The 18,325-nt window shown below is 43.9% G+C and overlaps 1 protein-coding gene across 1 annotated transcript in view; it reads left to right on the top strand.

Annotated features, from left to right (window-relative positions):
- The window catches only part of LACTB (lactamase beta), a 229,285-nt gene that overhangs the window by 70,624 nt on the left and 140,336 nt on the right, over window positions 1-18,325 (top strand). The window lies entirely within an intron of this gene.

Genomic DNA, 18,325 nt, shown 5'->3' with positions numbered 1-18,325 from the left:
TCGTTTCTCACTTAACGAGATCTTATTAAACAAGTGTTATCTTTTTATTTTGTTACAAAGATGATTATAATCCCTTCATTGCATCCCAATTACTTTAGGAAGCCGACAGTAGGTACTCCCGAGGTCCTGCTTATTCCCCCCCCCCCCCGCCGACCCCCTCCCAAAAATTGGTGGGGAGCCACGGCCAACTGGCAATTGGGTCAAGGGAGCCACGGGTCAAAAAACCATGTAACCCTCAGTGGAAAGGAACAGTGTAACAATATGGTCACCTCCCTGGCCCCACCTGAGAACCCTGCTTGATAGACACTATCATAGCCCTTCCGTGCTAAGAAGGGGCATCCGTGCTAAGAAGGGGCAGAGTTCCCCTAATGAGGTAGGTCTCTTGCAGCATGAGGACTTCCAGGCGGTGTCGGTGTGCAAAAGCTATTTGTGGGTTTCAAAACACTTGCAAATTACCACCCTCATCAAGAGGGTGGTAATGCAGTCGCAAATGGGAAGGTGTCCCCCCAGTGTAATCTGTTGAACTCCAGAGGGTTATTTTCACACCTATATGAGAATATCTATTGTACATGACGGATGGGGGAGGGGGGGAGAGGAAGAACGGGATGGGTCATTGTTGCTCCATTGCAGCTGCTTAATTTCTTGATATGTCTGACGACTTTGTGTTATAAATTCAATAAAATGCCAAAGGGAAACATTCTTTTTACTAAACAGTATTCACCTGCATGTGGCACGGGAACGCATGAAAGTAGTATGTTCTGTAAGCACTGCGTGATGCAGTTTTTTTTTGTTTGTTTTTGAGGCAGATAAAACACTACAGAAATCTTTGTAAAATAATACCTGAAAACGGGAAACTAAAATAAAATACACTTATTGTGACAAGGAGATGTTGACGAACTGCTCTGCAGTGAATGTGTGGCTGTAACCAGTCTGGTAAAAGATATGAATTACTTTGAAGATTCAATGAAATGGGTACTTGACTAAAACAATGACACCAGGAAGAGTGCACCCGTTAACCAAAGCAGTTCATACTTACCGAAACTTGTAAAACTAGTGTCTCCAAAGATGAGTCCTTTGTTCTGAGCTCTAGAAACTCTGAGCCACACTTGTGACCAGCTTGTGATACCCAGCTGTGACTTTTTACACACCATGGAACACTGACCAGTGTTTTATTGAATATTTAAAAGGGGGTTCTGGAACGTAAATTTGTAGGATTGCCACTAGATGTTAGATGAGTTTGAGAGACATTGTTTTAATTCTTTGACATCATGCGAAGTAAGACAAAGTAAACACAGAGTATCATTTGAAACTGCATAAAAATGCGCGCTTAGAATTGATTTCTGCCATTATTCAATCTTTAAAAAAAGTGCCGGATGGCCAGCTGACTTGTGATTTCTCTACAAGTTTACTCATTATATTTATACTTCATTACATCATGGGACCGAAAGGGCTTGTGTCTTTTTTCTCTTTTTCAAAGTATGTAATATTTTAGTGTACATTTGATTGCTGCTGAAAGGCTTGACTATTTATTGAAGGTTTAGATTGATGATCATTGTGTCACTAACCTAGAAAATGCTTTACCATTAGACCTGTGTACCAGCATAATATAAATACAGGTTGATTAACTAGTATGTTATAAAACAGTAATTAACAATGTGATAAGCGTTTTGTTCTGCCTTGTGTGGAGGCAACGTGAGAAAAGACAGAATCGTTCACAGAATTTGTGCCAAACCCACCAGTACTGATTCTAGTTTAGAACATGTTTTTCAGGCCTCATGTGTTCTAATCTGGAGGTGTTAAAATGAACTTTATTACATACACATCACCCATTTAATACACCTAATCATTCAGCGAAGTGAAAAGCTATGGTCACTTCTCCCAATGATCTTGCTGTATATATTCAGTCATTTAGAGCGGATTACCATCAGTAGTTATGTACAGAGTGTGGATTTGTGGGGTGCATCTCTTCTAGCCATGGAGTAGTTGTATGAAGTACTGCAAAGTATCCAGCAATTCTGGTGCAAATGTACAAAGCTAGTCTTTGTTTAATACTCACCCTTTAGTCCCTTTTCTAATGCAATGCGGGAGCTTTAATGCTCTCTGTAGTGCACTGAGCCGCTTCCCATGAGAGACTGGGCACTTGGGTAACTGGAGGAGGGCACCGTATTTATGTTCCTCGCATTCCTTCTGTGGTATATAAATAAATAATACCGGATCTAGGTTTGACTAGGCATAGCAATAACAGATAGCTCAATAAATAAGAGTCAAGATTCGAGGTAGTAGGAGTTTGCAGGTTTATTACAGCATAAAGGACAGGAACAGGACGACCTGCATAGGAATAGGATGGCAGGGCCCGGCAGCTGCCGGGGCTGGATCTGGGATGAGCGCGCTAGCATTTAATAACAATACACAAGTATATATAGTAAAACAGTTGCATTACAGTACATATGATAGGCGGAGCAGTGGGTGGAGCAAAGGGTGTGACACGTAGCAGTCGCGAAAGATAAGGGTGAAAGTGGGTGTAACAGGGCGTATACATAGATATGTGATGCAAACGTAACAGAATATGTCATGAATGGGGCGGAAACATGGAGGGGGCTACCCAAAGAGCCGGGACCTCTAACCTGATGGTGCGCGCAAACTGGCAATGACGTGTTACTAGGAGAAGCTGGGGGCTATGAACTCTGTGCTAGGAGCAGAGACTGAAGTCTGGAGAGTCAGGGCGACATGTACCTAAACAGTATCTAGTATCTGATGTTTAGAGAACATGTTGATAGAATCCAAAAGTTATCGGGGTAAAGGCTAACAGACTCTAAGACTGGAGCATGCATTATTCTACATGTAGTGCGTGATGAAGAATATTAAATGACCATAAATACAGTATTTCTCTTACATGGAGACGTAAAGGCTAGACAATGACGGAAACTATTGATGCGGTTCAGTAGCTTAGGAATGCAGAGAAGGAGGGCTGGACTGATAACTAGAATCATAACATACTCTTGGCAGACTCAGAGGCAGAGCCAGGCTGAACCGGGCACTGTGAGACAGGAAGTAAGTGAAGGGTCAGGGATACAGGTGGGGGCTGTATCGCTCCTCAGCGAGGCTCAGGAGACAGAAGCTGAATCTAGTGTCCGGGCCCTTTTGAGGCCTAGAAACGGGGACTTTATAATGAAATAACGTGCATACTGAGAAACGTGGCAACATAACTTTACATAGGCCTGATACTCGTAGTATTCACGAGAACTGGAAATAGACATACTAGAGATGGACACAACTGTAATTGCGTCTTTTAATCGAACATGGGGAATACATATGCATATTAATCATGCACACATAACATATGATGTAGGACGCGTAGGGACACAGAACATGGCAAAATTTACTTTTCCACATTCCCTCCTTGTCACTACGTTTCCATCAGGAAACATCAATATTCATGATACCATCTATCATTTCATACAGTATCATTTGCTCGTCTCGAATTTTCTTGGAACGGGATTTAGAACGGGGCTTGGGACTAGGAATACAAGAGGTAGCACAAATGCCTCAAATCGCAGGGCCACATTGTATACAGAGGCAGCAACTGAATATGATCGCTACTGCAATACCTAGAAAGGACAATACTTTCCATCCCCAGGCGGAAATTATATTCCAGAACCAACCGGACCATGTCCAGGTGCCTGGATCTTGGTGTAACAGATGGGCAATTTTATGGAGTCTGGTTATGGCTGAATAAACAGACGGCGCGTTATTTGGAATGAAAATGCAGCAACTAGATCCGATGACTCTACAGGCCCCGCCCCTATCGGCCAGTATGACGTCAAGGACGAGACGATTTTGCAAAACGACAAATCTCATAGCAGATTGCTCTTCGGTTAAGTTACCTAGAGCAGAGGCAGTCTCATTTACTACAGCTTCAAGGGTTCTGGTTAACCTACGGATTAGCTTGCTATTCTGGATAGGTCCTATAAAGAAGAAGAAACCTCTATTGAAATCTGTATACTGTTCTAGAGCAGTTTCAGTATAATCGACAATCGGGGACTCGATCTCCCTTCTATGTCTAATGTGTACTAGATGTGTGTTTCTATGATAATCAGGTGGGGCTAGGAAAACTGGTGGCAGTAGGAAGGCAATGTAACAGGTTCCCTCCCAATCGAGGGGCAGACGAACATATGCGGTTTGGCCACAAATAAAATAAGAATGACGTGAAGCTTTGAAAATAGATTTCCCACTGTCACTATACTTGACAATAGTAGTACAATCACTATGTCCTACATGTACGGAACCATTATTTCGGACACATAATTCACCTTTGACTGGTAATACTGAAATAGCAGGTAAGTCTGGGGTAGAATCAGACTGAACATTCAGGACCATGAAATTCGAAGAATAATTTCCTAAATTGTAAACTTCATTCTCTAGATCCAACCCTGTTCTGTGGGGAAGACCTTGCTTGTCTGGGAAACATGTACTGTTAAGGAAAGACATATCTGTTGAGGATGACGTTAACGTGGACCATGCTCCACACGAACCATTATGTGAAAATGGATAAGGAAAGAGTGGCAGAACTCCCTTCGGTGTCTGGAAAGGGGGGAGTCGACCACACACCCAACAATTAGTGGCATTGCTGGTCTGGTGTGAATAATGTAACATGCGGATAAAAGAATTGTTACGCATAGCGAGGCGATAAGAGAGTTCATGAGGAGGCAGATCACTAAACGTGTGCTCTACTGTAACATTAGAAGACTTATTTACATGAGAAACTGGAAAATACAAGTAAAATGCATAACTGGTGCAGGAAATCATAATGCTGAGAAATAATATGAAACTTAGAAAAACGATACATCGGATTGAGTTTTGACTAACTCTCTCACTATGGGGGTCTATTTTATACATGTCAGAAACCGGTCTAACCGTTTCACCTAGGGGAGGACTTAGACAATCAAACTGGCTGACTTATTTTACTAGACCTTAACTTTTTCTTATACTCCTGTTGCGGAGTTGTCTCTAACAGGGAGGGTGCAATATCATTGTCTTTTGCGGGACAGTCCTTAAGAATAGTACTTTGGCAGTCCTTTAAATCCTCGGAAATGTTCTTTGAAACTGGTTTCAATCCATAAAACTTTTTGATATGCGAAAGATGCACCCAGCCTTTGCGTCCCTCCAACTTCACGGCTGTACGGGTGGCCAGGAGGACCTGTCGGGGCTCCTTCCAGCGAGGCTCCAGCGGACTTGAACGATCAAAATTTCGCACTAAGACCATGGATCCGGGAACGATTTCATGCGGTGCCACCTCGGTATTGTCTGGAAATGCGGCGGCAACCTGTGAACGACAAGAGTTGAGGGCAGACATCAAGGAAGCTAGGTAATCTGTCAGCATATTACTTGAAACATCTGTAATACTTCGGGGTCTAGGAGTACCCCACATGTTAGGGGGGCGGCCGAAAACGACCTCATACGGGGACAGACCTGATCTGGAATGTGCGACCATGCGCATATAGAACAGGGCAACTGGCAGAGCTACTAGCCAGTCTACACCTTTCTCTTGACATACTTTGGCAATGCGAATTTTCAGGGTCTGATTATGTCTCTCTACGAGACCGGCTGCTTCAGGATGGCGTACACAATGGAACTTCCACTGGTACCCTAACAACAGGGAAACATGTTTCATCAACTCAGATGAGAATGGCTGGCCGTTATCAGAATATACGACTCTAGGGAGTCCATAACGGGGGAAGAACTCACGAACCAACTGCTTGGCAGTGGTCGCGGCTGTGTAATCTGGGACTGGATATGCTTCTGTCCACCTGGACAAAGCGCATACAACTACAAGGACATACTTGAAACCTCGACATCGCTCCATCTGAATGTAATCCATCTGGAGGACTTCAAAAGGGTGGTCAGGGGGCTGGAATCCACCTTGTTCCACCGGGACACTTTTACCTGGATTAAACTGACAACATATCATACAGGTACGGACTTTCTGCTTGGCTGCAGCTCGTAAATGCTTGTTGAACCAAATGTTCTGGATACTGTCTAACATTGCTTTCTCTCCTAGATGTGCTGGACTATGTGCGGTATTAATAATGACTTGAACCATAGAGTCGGGGAGAAACCATGTGGCCTTTCCCTTCGTCAACCATCCCTGATCTGTCTGGACCCCTCCTTGTTCGGACCATTTCTTGATTTCATCGGGAGTAGCATGTAACTGGATATCTATGACATCTTGAGTAGGGTCCTTAACTGTCATACATGTAGTCGGATCTGGAGTGTGTATCTGTGTTGGCTTAACTGAAATGTCTGGAGTCTGTGCTGTAAGCTTGGCTGTGCGATCTGCTAGATCATTACCTTGAGAAATAGTGTCAGTAACTTTCGTATGTGCTTTGCATTTCATGATAGCAATGGATGTCGGTAAGTGTATTGCATCTAACAGAGCTTGAATAAGGAGACCATGCTGAATCTTGGTTCCATGAGAAGTCATGAAACCTCTCTCCTGCCAGAGCACTCCAAAGTCGTGTACAACTCCAAATGCGTAACGTGAATCTGTGTAAATATTAACTTTCAGGTTCTTGGCGTGTATGCAGGCTTGTGTCAGAGCAACTAGCTCTGCTGCCTGAGCTGACAGGGTGTCAATACGGTGTGTTTCAATACTTCAGTGTCAGTAGTTACTGCATACGCGGCTACTAGTTCTCCTGTACTTGTTCTCATGCATGAACCATCCACATAAAGTGTCAGGTCGGGATCTGGTAATGGAATATCTGTCAGATCTTGTCTTGGCTTTGTCATGATGTTAACTACTTCCACACAGTCGTGTGTGGCAGGATTCAAAGTAACTGACGGTAACAGTGTAGCAGGATTTAGAACGTTGCAGCGTCTGATTTCTATGTGTGGCTGGAACAGTGTCAATTCATAACCTGTTAAACGTGCAATTGTCAAGTGCTGAGTTTGTGTTCGGTTTAAAAGAACTTCCACGGAGTGTGGAACTTGTACTGTCAGGGAGTGTCCTAACACTATGGAATCACTTTGTCTGATAGCTAGTGCTGTGGCTGCAACTGACTTGAGACACGCAGGCAGAGCCTGGGCTACAGGATCTAATGTGCTCGAAAAATAAGCACAAGGCTTGTATTGTCCTGCTTGATCTTGTGTGAGAACAGATAATGCTGTACCTTCGCGTTCAGTGACAAAAAGTGTAAAAGGCTTACTGTAGTTTGGTGTAGCTAGAACTGGAGCTTGGCATAGGGCTTTCTTTAATTCATTAAAACTAAGTGTATGTTCAGATGTCCAAGAGAGAACAGTCGATACGGCTGCCTCCTGTGTCGTTAACTGTATCAGTGGCTTGGCTAGAAATGCATACTGAGGAATCCATTGTCTGCAATAAGAAGTAAGGCCGATAAAAGCACGTACCTCCTTCTGGGTCTTTGGCTGAGGAAGACTCGCTATTAACTGGATACGGTCTGGTGTCAACTGCCTACCCCACTTGGACAGCAAGTGGCCTAAGTAGATCACTTGCTGGACACTGAATTGAAGCTTCGAAGGGGACACCTTGTGCCCCATCTCGGCTAGGAAATACAAGACTGTAAGGGATGCTCGTTCGCAAGCATGTTCAGAACGGGCTGTGATCAGTAGATCATCGACATATTGGAGCAGGGCAGTGTCAGTTGGCATGTGAATGTCGTCTAGTTGTCTCTTGAGTGCTTGACTGTAAATACTAGGACTTTCTGTGAAACCTTGAGGAGCGCGTGTGAACATATAGCTCCTTCCATTTAAACAAAATCCGAAAAGAAACTGGCTGTCTGGATGAATGGGGACACTGAAAAATGCGTTCTTGAGATCTATGACTGTAAAAAATGAAGCTTCGGAATCAATGGCTGTCAATAGGGAAGAGATATCTGGGACAACTGGGTACTGGGGAATAATACATTTATTGAGTTCTCGAAGGTCAATCACTAATCGATATACTGGAGGTGCATTTGGATCAGTACGTTTCATGACTGGAATGATCGGAGAATTACATATATTGGAGTCAGTTTCTACAACTACTCCTTGAGCCATGAGCTCGTCAATAATTTTGGATAAGGCTGCTACAGCCTCAGGTGGCAGTCTGTACTGTCTGATTCGTGGCAGGACTACACCTGGTTTAAGAGTCACACGATGGGGTGTGATTTGCATAAAGCCGACATCAGTTGGACCTTGTGCCCATAGATGCTGCGGGACATTGGACAATCTCGGATCAAAATCTCGTAATACATAGTGACCCTTGAAGTCACGTAGGAACAATCGTATTCCCTCTGGGGAACAGCATATAACTGCACCTAACTCTTTCAGTGTTTTAATGCCTAATAGATTTTCTGGACATGACTTAGTAAGTAACAGATCAGTAGTGCGGGACAGTGGACCTACTTCTAGGGTAACTGGCTTTGATATTTCATTTACAATAGGTTTTCCTGAAAATCCAAGGGAAACATTTCTAGAGCCTGAGAGCGGAGCCCCTGGAACTTCGGCGTGACTTATAGTGGTCCTACTTGCCCCTGTATCAATCAGAAACTTTCTGTCTTTCCCTAGTACTTGACTGTAAACATAGGGACCTTCTTGATCTACAGGTATCTCGATGAGAGGCAAGCCTACCTCCCTCTCTAGGCTATTTCATGAATATGGTTGATACTCTGGATACTCTGACTGAGCATACTGGTACATCTGCTGTGTAACATGCTGTGTTGCAGCAATAGGCTGCGGTACAGTAACTGTCTGTTGTGCATTCTGTGGCTGAGAAGTCTGTGAAACTTGCTCTTGTCTAGGCGGACGTGGTCTTTCTTTAGTCTTACCGGTAGCTATGTTGTGTTTCAGAACTCCACACTCGTTTATAAAATGACCTGGCTGTTTACAATAATTGCAGTTTCCTTTAACGGGAGCTGCGGGATGACTGGCTTGATTTGGACCCCTCTTCTGACTGTCTTGAGGAACAGATTGTGCAACTAGCACTTTCATTTTCGTGTCTTTCATACGTTTTCTCTCGTGATCTTGCTCTTCTCTGATTCTATTCTGGTGGTATTGAAGCATCTGTAACATTTGGGACGGGGTATTAGCTTGCCAGGTACTTTCGACTTTCAAAACTCGATTCTTAACTTGTGGACTTGAATTCTCGACTAGTTTAGTAACAAAAAGATGAGGGTATGACTCGCTACTTGTCTTGAGGCCACTGTTTATAATAAAACATTTCTCAAATCTAGAGTAAAAATCACTAGTGTCTTCGTCTTGTTTCTGTTTACATGCTGAGATTGCATCCCAGTCTTCCTTTTTAGTTGCTAATAGTCTGGGCAAAACTTGTATTAACAGTTCAGGTAATTCTTTACATTTATCTCCAAGACCGGTACCTGGTACTCGTGCCTTATCTTCAGCTTCTAGAACTGCCCAATCGATCTTTTTCTCTCCCACCTCCCATTCTTTTTCCTTGAGTTTCTCATATACCCCTGCGGGCAACAGGACCTTTAACATTTTAATGATATCTGGATACGTGTATTCTCCCATACGGAGCATGTCCTTTAATTCTCGGTGGAACCCTGCTGGATCTTTATCATGACAGGGAATTAACTTTTTCATCTCTAAGAGTTCCATCTTTGTAATCGGGGTGTAAACAAACACTCGTTGCATTTCACCACCCTCTGTCTTAACTGGATGCACTTCTCGTAACGGATTCTGTCTGTCTATGTAAAAGGGTTTACTTTCTGGGGGTGAGACATGAACAAAATGCGGGTTCAGAAACATACTATATTTGTGGCGCTGTTCTAGAATAACACTAATTAAATCGGTACCTAAACCTTTCCATTTATACTGGAGTAACTCGTTCAGGACATCGTGTAACGGACCTGGATCAGAATGTTGACCCTCATACAATGTAATGAGGTGTTGGATCATATACATACCCGCCAGTCGCTGCTCGGCTGGGGGCAATTTCAGAAACATTTGTGCCACTATTTCGTCTGGAAAAGTGGTAGAATCAGTAATCCATCGGACTGCTGATCGGACTAGTTCTTGTTCATGCATAGTACTTAACTCGCTATAACCGATTCGTGATTTCAGAATGTGGTCGTTAGCTTGAAATACTTGTTCTAGAGAACCTTGTTCTGGTGTTGGACGATGGAAAGTTGACTTATGTTCTAGGCGTAAATGTCGGTCTGGAAATCTAGATTTTCCTACATATGCTATTCTGGCGGGATTCTCGTCCTCTACCTCTTCCGCAGAGTCATTTTCTTTCTCGCTTACTTGTGCTGCTTTACGTTGATCATGTAACCTTATTATTTCCTTACGAATTTTCTTGTACATACTCTCTATACTACTGATAGTTCTATGCTTACCCTCGGCTATATTCTCACTCCACCTTGTCAGGGTTCTCATTTCGACTTGATCTTTGGTCGGATAATCTTGTTCCCTTATTAGACAATTAATCAGAAACTTTAATATCATGAGCTGGATCTCAACTTTCCTTTGAGACATAACTTCACTAATACTTTCTGGATCATCCCCTGTACGGATGAAACGGTATATTCTGTCTAGGTCCTCCTTCATATTCGGTAAAGTGACCAAGTATTCGGACACCTGCCTAACACGCACGGAAAATATAACCATACTATCCTCGCCTGGAACTGGATCATAACAGCATTCAGTAAGAGCTCGCCTGATTTCTGCAATGGACTGATATTTAGGCGTACGCTGTAACGCACGTTCATGTAACTCGAATGCTCCTGGACGTCTATTTGGCGGTGGGGTCTGAGGAGGACCTCCTCCTGCGGCCCCTAAACTGGAACCATCGACTGATGCTCTTCGTACTAGCGCGGCGGGAAATTGAAATGCAGGCTGGACTTGTATGGCGGGCTGAACCTGGGGGACCGTAGCAGGTACTGCAAGGGGTGCCCCGGTGTCTGGAGGAGCAGGAATTGCCTGATTTACAGGGACTGGCGGAGCGGGATTTGCATATTCCGGGACTGTGTCGTCCAAATAGGACGAGATGAAAATATCAGCTGCGGTCGGTTTGTGACGTAGCTTGGTCGGAACTAAGGGTGGCGGAAAATTACTGGATGCCTCCGGGGTCGCTTTTGGCAAGCCCTCGGCAAGAAGAGGGTACATACCCTTAATGAGGGCGTTCCTCTGTCTGTCTGACTGTTCGGTTTTAACTCGTTCACCTATCTCGATTAATTCCCTTTCTTGGGCTCGTTCTAAGGATTCTCGACTTATTTTTGACTTTCTGATTTCTTTTTCGGTTCTTTTATGAGATTCTTTGCGCCATAACTCGATGGCGTCTTTCTGTGACTGTCTGGCTTTCTTTTTCCATAATGCTTCTTCTACTCTCATGATGCACTCGGCATCCCACGTACCTGATACGGGCCATCTATACTTTTCTTCTAACTCCTTGGTATACTCTACCCATAAATCTAGATACAATATGGCGCTTATGCCATGTTTCTGATACATAAAATGACCTGGACTGTCCCTAGGCGGGACAGGAACTGCTTCTTCTAGCAGACCCTTTCTAGTTTTTAACTGACGTAATCTCGAAAAGAGGGACATTGCAAACTTGAATCTGAACACAATACAATACACGAGGAACAATAACAATTGAGAAAACAATTCAGGCATACCACGACATTGAAAATACATTGAATAACATTATGAAGCAACAGTTCGGACAGAATACTACCTGGAACACTGAGAACAGAAACACATTAATTTCTCGAGAACGGAACAGGCTAGAATTACTGGATGCGCTGCTGAAACAGCACGGAACATACCGGTCCCATAAAGGGACGCATCAAGACCCGTATCCACCTAGGTGAACACTTCGTTTCAGATCTGCGTACCCAGACCCATCGGACCAGAGACAATTTAGATTGACCCTGTCTAGATACTACCCCAGCAACGGTACTCACCGGGCAGCAAGAACGGAAAGCCTCGGACTGGACTGGACTGCTTCGACGCCGGACGGACGAACTTCGGACTTCTGTTACGGGTGGGCCTCCGGATACCTCGGACCTTGGACTCTCGGCTTGGGCTCTGGTCGGGACTCGCCGCGTTCCTCCACCGTCTCGTCTGGATGCTGGACCGCCTCCTCCGTCTCCTCCGTGGGCCTGAGGGATACTTGAAGCAGAAATATCTGCCGGTGCGCAGAAGAGTTCCGTCACGACTGCAGAGGGTCAGGGGGCCGGCGTGGCTTCACCGACGCGTGGGGAAAGGGCAAGTCCCTGTTCGGGCGCCATTATGTGGTATATAAATAAATAATACCGGATCTAGGTTTGACTAGGCATAGCAATAACAGATAGCTCAATAAATAAGAGTCAAGATTCGAGGTAGTAGGAGTTTGCAGGTTTATTACAGCATAAAGGACAGGAACAGGACGACCTGCATAGGAATAGGATGGCAGGGCCCGGCAGCTGCCGGGGCTGGATCTGGGATGAGCGCGCTAGCATTTAATAACAATACACAAGTATATATAGTAAAACAGTTGCATTACAGTACATATGATAGGCGGAGCAGTGGGTGGAGCAAAGGGTGTGACGCGTAGCAGTCGCGAAAGATAAGGGTGAAAGTGGGTGTAACAGGGCGTATACATAGATATGTGATGCAAACGTAACAGAATATGTCATGAATGGGGCGGAAACATGGAGGGGGCTACCCAAAGAGCCGGGACCTCTAACCTGATGGTGCGCGCAAACTGGCAATGACGTGTTACTAGGAGAAGCTGGGGGCTATGAACTCTGTGCTAGGAGCAGAGACTGAAGTCTGGAGAGTCAGGGCGACATGTACCTAAACAGTATCTAGTATCTGATGTTTAGAGAACATGTTGATAGAATCCAAAAGTTATCGGGGTAAAGGCTAACAGACTCTAAGACTGGAGCATGCATTATTCTACATGTAGTGCGTGATGAAGAATATTAAATGACCATAAATACAGTATTTCTCTTACATGGAGACGTAAAGGCTAGACAATGACGGAAACTATTGATGCGGTTCAGTAGCTTAGGAATGCAGAGAAGGAGGGCTGGACTGATAACTAGAATCATAACATACTCTTGGCAGACTCAGAGGCAGAGCCAGGCTGAACCGGGCACTGTGAGACAGGAAGTAAGTGAAGGGTCAGGGATACAGGTGGGGGCTGTATCGCTCCTCAGCGAGGCTCAGGAGACAGAAGCTGAATCTAGTGTCCGGGCCCTTTTGAGGCCTAGAAACGGGGACTTTATAATGAAATAACGTGCATACTGAGAAACGTGGCAACATAACTTTACATAGGCCTGATACTCGTAGTATTCACGAGAACTGGAAATAGACATACTAGAGATGGACACAACTGTAATTGCGTCTTTTAATCGAACATGGGGAATACATATGCATATTAATCATGCACACATAACATATGATGTAGGACGCGTAGGGACACAGAACATGGCAAAATTTACTTTTCCACACTTCCCTGCAACTTTTACTTTCCTTTGCCCACTCGGTGACTATAGTTACTCACTGAGTTTGCTCTGATTTAGCTATGTTTGTTGTTCTGTTGTGTACTACAAAAGTGGTTCCTAAACCTTTAAGAACCATGGTCCACTTTTTAGGGCGACAAACTTTCATGACCCACCTACCTTTGACATGGGAGGGGTGTTTTTTTAATATAGCTGGAGCATCGTGTGGTAGCGCCTTGTCATTCACATACAACACATTTTCAGTTGAAAAGGCCATTTACTTTGCACAGGCATACAGGTTTCTGTGAATATGTATAATTTGTGCATCCCTTAGTAAAGTATCTTGATTTGTTTTGATTGCATTACATTCTTCATTTTAGTTCACTTCTGAATTACAAAAAATGTGCTTCATTTTTGCTTGCCTAACTGCTGAATGCATATAGTTCATTTACATGTATTTACATTTCGTTTTGTGTTGCAAAAACAGCATCCTATAGCCTTTCCTTTCACACTCCCTGTACTCTAGCAAGATTGTCACGTAATTCACTTCAAAACCTCCTCTTTGAAGTCCAAGAAAGAAAAGTAAACACCAATCCCACATCAGTTTATCAGAAGACCTAGCATGACATTTGTTTGACCTTTCTTTAAAGCACTGGCAAATGTGACGAGCTAAACACAGATTTAAAAGACCACTGGATTTATTACTCAGACTTCCCCCACCTACCAAAAATCGTCTTGCAACCCACCAGTATAGGACTTTTTTTAGCATCATTGTCAGCAAAGTCCACACTTACTTAAACAAGCCGCGATAATTCAAAACATATGGCCTCTGGTGCGTGTAACAGACACCAATAGGCCATAGGCGGAGCTACGCGACCGCCTATGGCCTATTGCCTGTTCTGTTTAAAAACAGCACGCACGCCAAGGCCAATGAAAATGGACCTTGGAAATCCACACGCACGAGCGTGAGGAATTTTAAGGTTCATTTTCGAATCGCCCGGAATAGGACTCGGAGCTGTTGGAGTGTACGCAGAGCCCGAGCCCAAAAAAGCATTTATATGAAGGAATACTCATCTCTGAGCTTCCTCACCCAACCTCCACTGAGCCAACAAATTCTCATTTTTTTTACAGGTTGCTTGCGTCCTACAAGGCATTATTTAATGTAATTCAGTAGTCATAACCGGTACCCAGTAGAGTCTAATGACAACTGCCCACATGCCTGAATGTGGTTCTGCTAGCACGTAAAAGAATACTTAGAACAGAAAAAAATACTGTTGGGTAGGGGAATGGGAGGGAGGGAGAAAGTCAATCTGAAATAATAATAGCATTTGCTTACCGACTTCAAGGTTTCAGGCTGCTGCGATCCTAAGCCAGTACAGGAGAGGAAGCCATTGCAACGTTTTTAAGAGCCCATGTTAGAAGGTACCCTGAAAGTAAAGTAGGAAAGGGTGCAAACACAAGCCAAACAGTAAAGCCAAAATAAAATCCATAATCCTGGTCAAGGTACAAGTTAAAGGCAGAGTAACACGGTCATGGCTAAAAAATAAAGAGCTGTGGGTCAAAGCAACATTAAGCAAACTAATTTGGCAAGAAGTAACTCCAATGCAGAAAGTTGCCAGGCATTTTTATAAGGAAAGATCAAGTATAAAAAGTAACACTACTGCCTCAGTGCCCCACAAGCGCCACTCCAGCCGCCATAGGCTGTACCTTCACAAGCTAGCAGAAATGCATGTCACAGTTCTCCTGTACCTCATCCTAGGAGTGGACTGGAGACTAACTCTATCCACTGTATATATATATAAATAACGCCTAGTATTCCCTGTTTAATGCATATTTAGTAATAAATCACTTAGTTGAAAACAAAAATGTAGACAATATATTTTCAACAGACTTCTTCGCCTGATCCATTTTAAGTTCTTACACAGGTTCTATCGCACTCCACAACATCTTCACCGGTTGGGGCTCATGCCTGATGACTCCTGCATTCATTGCTCTGCCCCTTCCGCGGATTTTGCTCACCTGGCATGGCTCTGCCCACGGGTGCAGGTGTTCTGGCTGGGGGTCTGTGCCGCGATCTCCGAGATTGCTGGCGCGGTCGTCTCTCCGGACGCTCTTCTGTGTCTTCTCGGTTTTGTCAAGCCCTGTCCAGATGTGTCACGCCGGCTGATTTCGATGATCCTATGGCTAGATGCCGGGTGGCCATGTGTTGGGGCCGTCGGCCTGCCCCCCTGGTGTCTGGCTGGCTGGAGGATGCGTCCCGCTGTCAAACATTGCTATCGGAATTTTGGGATCTACTGCCGGCCATATCGCGCCGGTCGATATCTGGGGTCCCCTGGTAGCTTACCTCCACTCCCGCTCCTCCCTTAGCGAGCCGGCGTCCCCTGACCCTCCTGCTGCCCCTGCGCCTGTGACTACTGCCGCTTCGGTAGATGTGTAGGGGTCAACTGTCATGGTATTACGCCCAGGTCCGCTCTCACCATATCCTATTGGAGGCCGTGTGGGCTCCAGCTGCCGCCCTATTTCCCTTCTGGTCCTGCCGCAGCCTCTCCCGCGCTCCCTGCCGGCCCCGGGTCCGTGGCGGCCACCGGTGCTGACTGTTGGCGATCCCGTTTGCCCCCCCCTCCCCGGACCTTCCCACACCCCCAATCCCCCTGCCTCACCAAGCTTACAAACTTACTTCTTTTCCCTAAGCACCTCTGGAAGAGATTGTACTTACTGTGCCGCCTCCTGGATGAAGATTTATTACCATATGCCACTGGCCCTGTGTTGCTGAGGACTGACCTTTATGCACTGGTATTGATTTGTATTTTGCCGCTCTGTACTGAACCCTCACATGATGCTTTCTTATTTGAATGTATTGTTGTTCTGCACTTGCATTAATAAAAAGTTTAATAAAAAAAAAAAAAATATATATATATTTTCAACAGACTTGTGGTGTACTACACCTGTTTCTCCTGAGTCCTTGAATGCCTGTCCTCTTGGATGTAAGTGGAACTAGAAAGTTTGGCATGCCTGTGCCTTGAATTGGCTTACTTTCATGTACAGAGTCTCGCTAAAATGTAAAATAGCTCCCACAGTTCAGCTCCCTCAGTTAGTGTTATGTTTTTCCTCCAGCATCATTTTCCTTGATGAACTGATAGGTATAGTTGTCCATCTCTCATTTTACCATCATCCTGGTGCTATTGTTTCCCGATTTTAAATTTAGGGATTTACACAGCAAGTTATCAGACCTGCTATTACATTGGATGACATTTTTCTTTTTTTTTTGTAATATTTTATTGACCATAATATCCTACAAATGAGGAACAGTTACCACATTTAGCAACAGCTGAAATTAAGGTGAGGATTCAGTTGTTTATATCGAGTAAAATATCAAAAAATTCCTGAAGTCAAGAATCGATAAATATTATGAATTGATGAGGCACCAGGGGTGTAGGCACAAGCATATGTTTTAGGGGAAAAAAACATATCCTAGCTAGTTTCATGAGGTCAAAGATCCAGTCTTCAACTAAATCGTTTGAACAAGACCTCGAGATTTAGATATTTTTTGAAAAAACTAACACTGGTAAAGCTTTAGTTAGTCAATTTGCTCTACACTATTACAATTACGAGAGTTTTACTCATAATTCAACCAAACCAGTTGACACCTAACATCCAGTTTTTGGGGGGGAAACTGTGATTAAAGAATGCATCAATACTCCAGTGACACCTATACACTGAACACTCATCTGGATCTCATTCAGACCTGATTGGGAACTGTATATTTGAAACTCAACCCAACAAGAACACCAGGTAGGAATCAAAAGGCTAGGAATTACTCTAGTTTATGAACCATGACCGCTTCTACCTGTTACACAACATGGGGTTAATGCTGTAGGTTTTGACCTTTAAAGAACATATCAGATAAAATCCTAACCTGCTTGGCATCACTTTTCTTTCCCACATCCACTAGTAGAGAATTGGCTAAACCCCTGCCCCTTCTAGGTAGGCATCTTACAGTCACTTGTACCATTTGCCAGATATCTGGGATTCATAATTGATCATTACTAGAGCCAATAGTTTGCTAATCTATTGAAAACAAAATATCCTACCAGCTCATTTTAGGAAAAATCAAGACAGGACAAATACAGGTACAAACTCTGGTACTTTCACCTCGATGGAGAGAATACAATTTAGTAAACCTTCCAAAATCACAATCACACCTCTAAAGGCCAACCTCTATGCAGCCACATCAAAATGAAATTTAATGAAAAGAATTTATAAAGCGCACTCTATGCTGAGGTGTCAAAGCGCTGTTGGAAGTCACTTTGAAGCAGTCAAAAATCCCCCCGGAGAGGCTTCATCAGACCTATGCTAAAAGATTGCCACTAGCTACCGTAAAAGACCTGGGTGAACCATGAAGCACTACACTACGAAAAAATGACAAGTGTGATACCATGCCTCTTACTGGAAAGTCCCAAACCAAAGGGATCCAAGATATTAGATTAGTCCATCTCAGATTTGCCTACTAGACCAAGGACATACCACCGGCTACCTATCCTATCCCACGCAACTGTTTTTACACTTTAATCCCATTGCCTCTTCTATCTAATTCTTAGTGAACACCAGGGTCTAGTTCTGTTCTACTGTAATATTGCTGCAGCTTTCGCTTCATGCCTTTGTTATACTGTTTCAATGCATGTTGTTCCGTTCTTTGTGAAGCTCTTCACTGCCCTTGTGGTTAGGTATCCATAATATAACATTACACAAATACAAAAAAAATACATAAATAAATCTTGAGGGCTGAAGAGACCATCCAAGCAGGTAAACAAACTATGTGACGTGGGCTATTACCCAATCCACAGAAAAAGCGCACATATTCCTAAGTAAGGATTGTAGAA

The sequence above is a fragment of the Lissotriton helveticus genome, chromosome 3_2 (genome assembly GCF_964261635.1).
Source record: "Lissotriton helveticus chromosome 3_2, aLisHel1.1, whole genome shotgun sequence".
NCBI lineage: Eukaryota > Metazoa > Chordata > Amphibia > Caudata > Salamandridae > Lissotriton > Lissotriton helveticus.
This window is presented reverse-complemented; position numbering and strand designations above follow the sequence as displayed.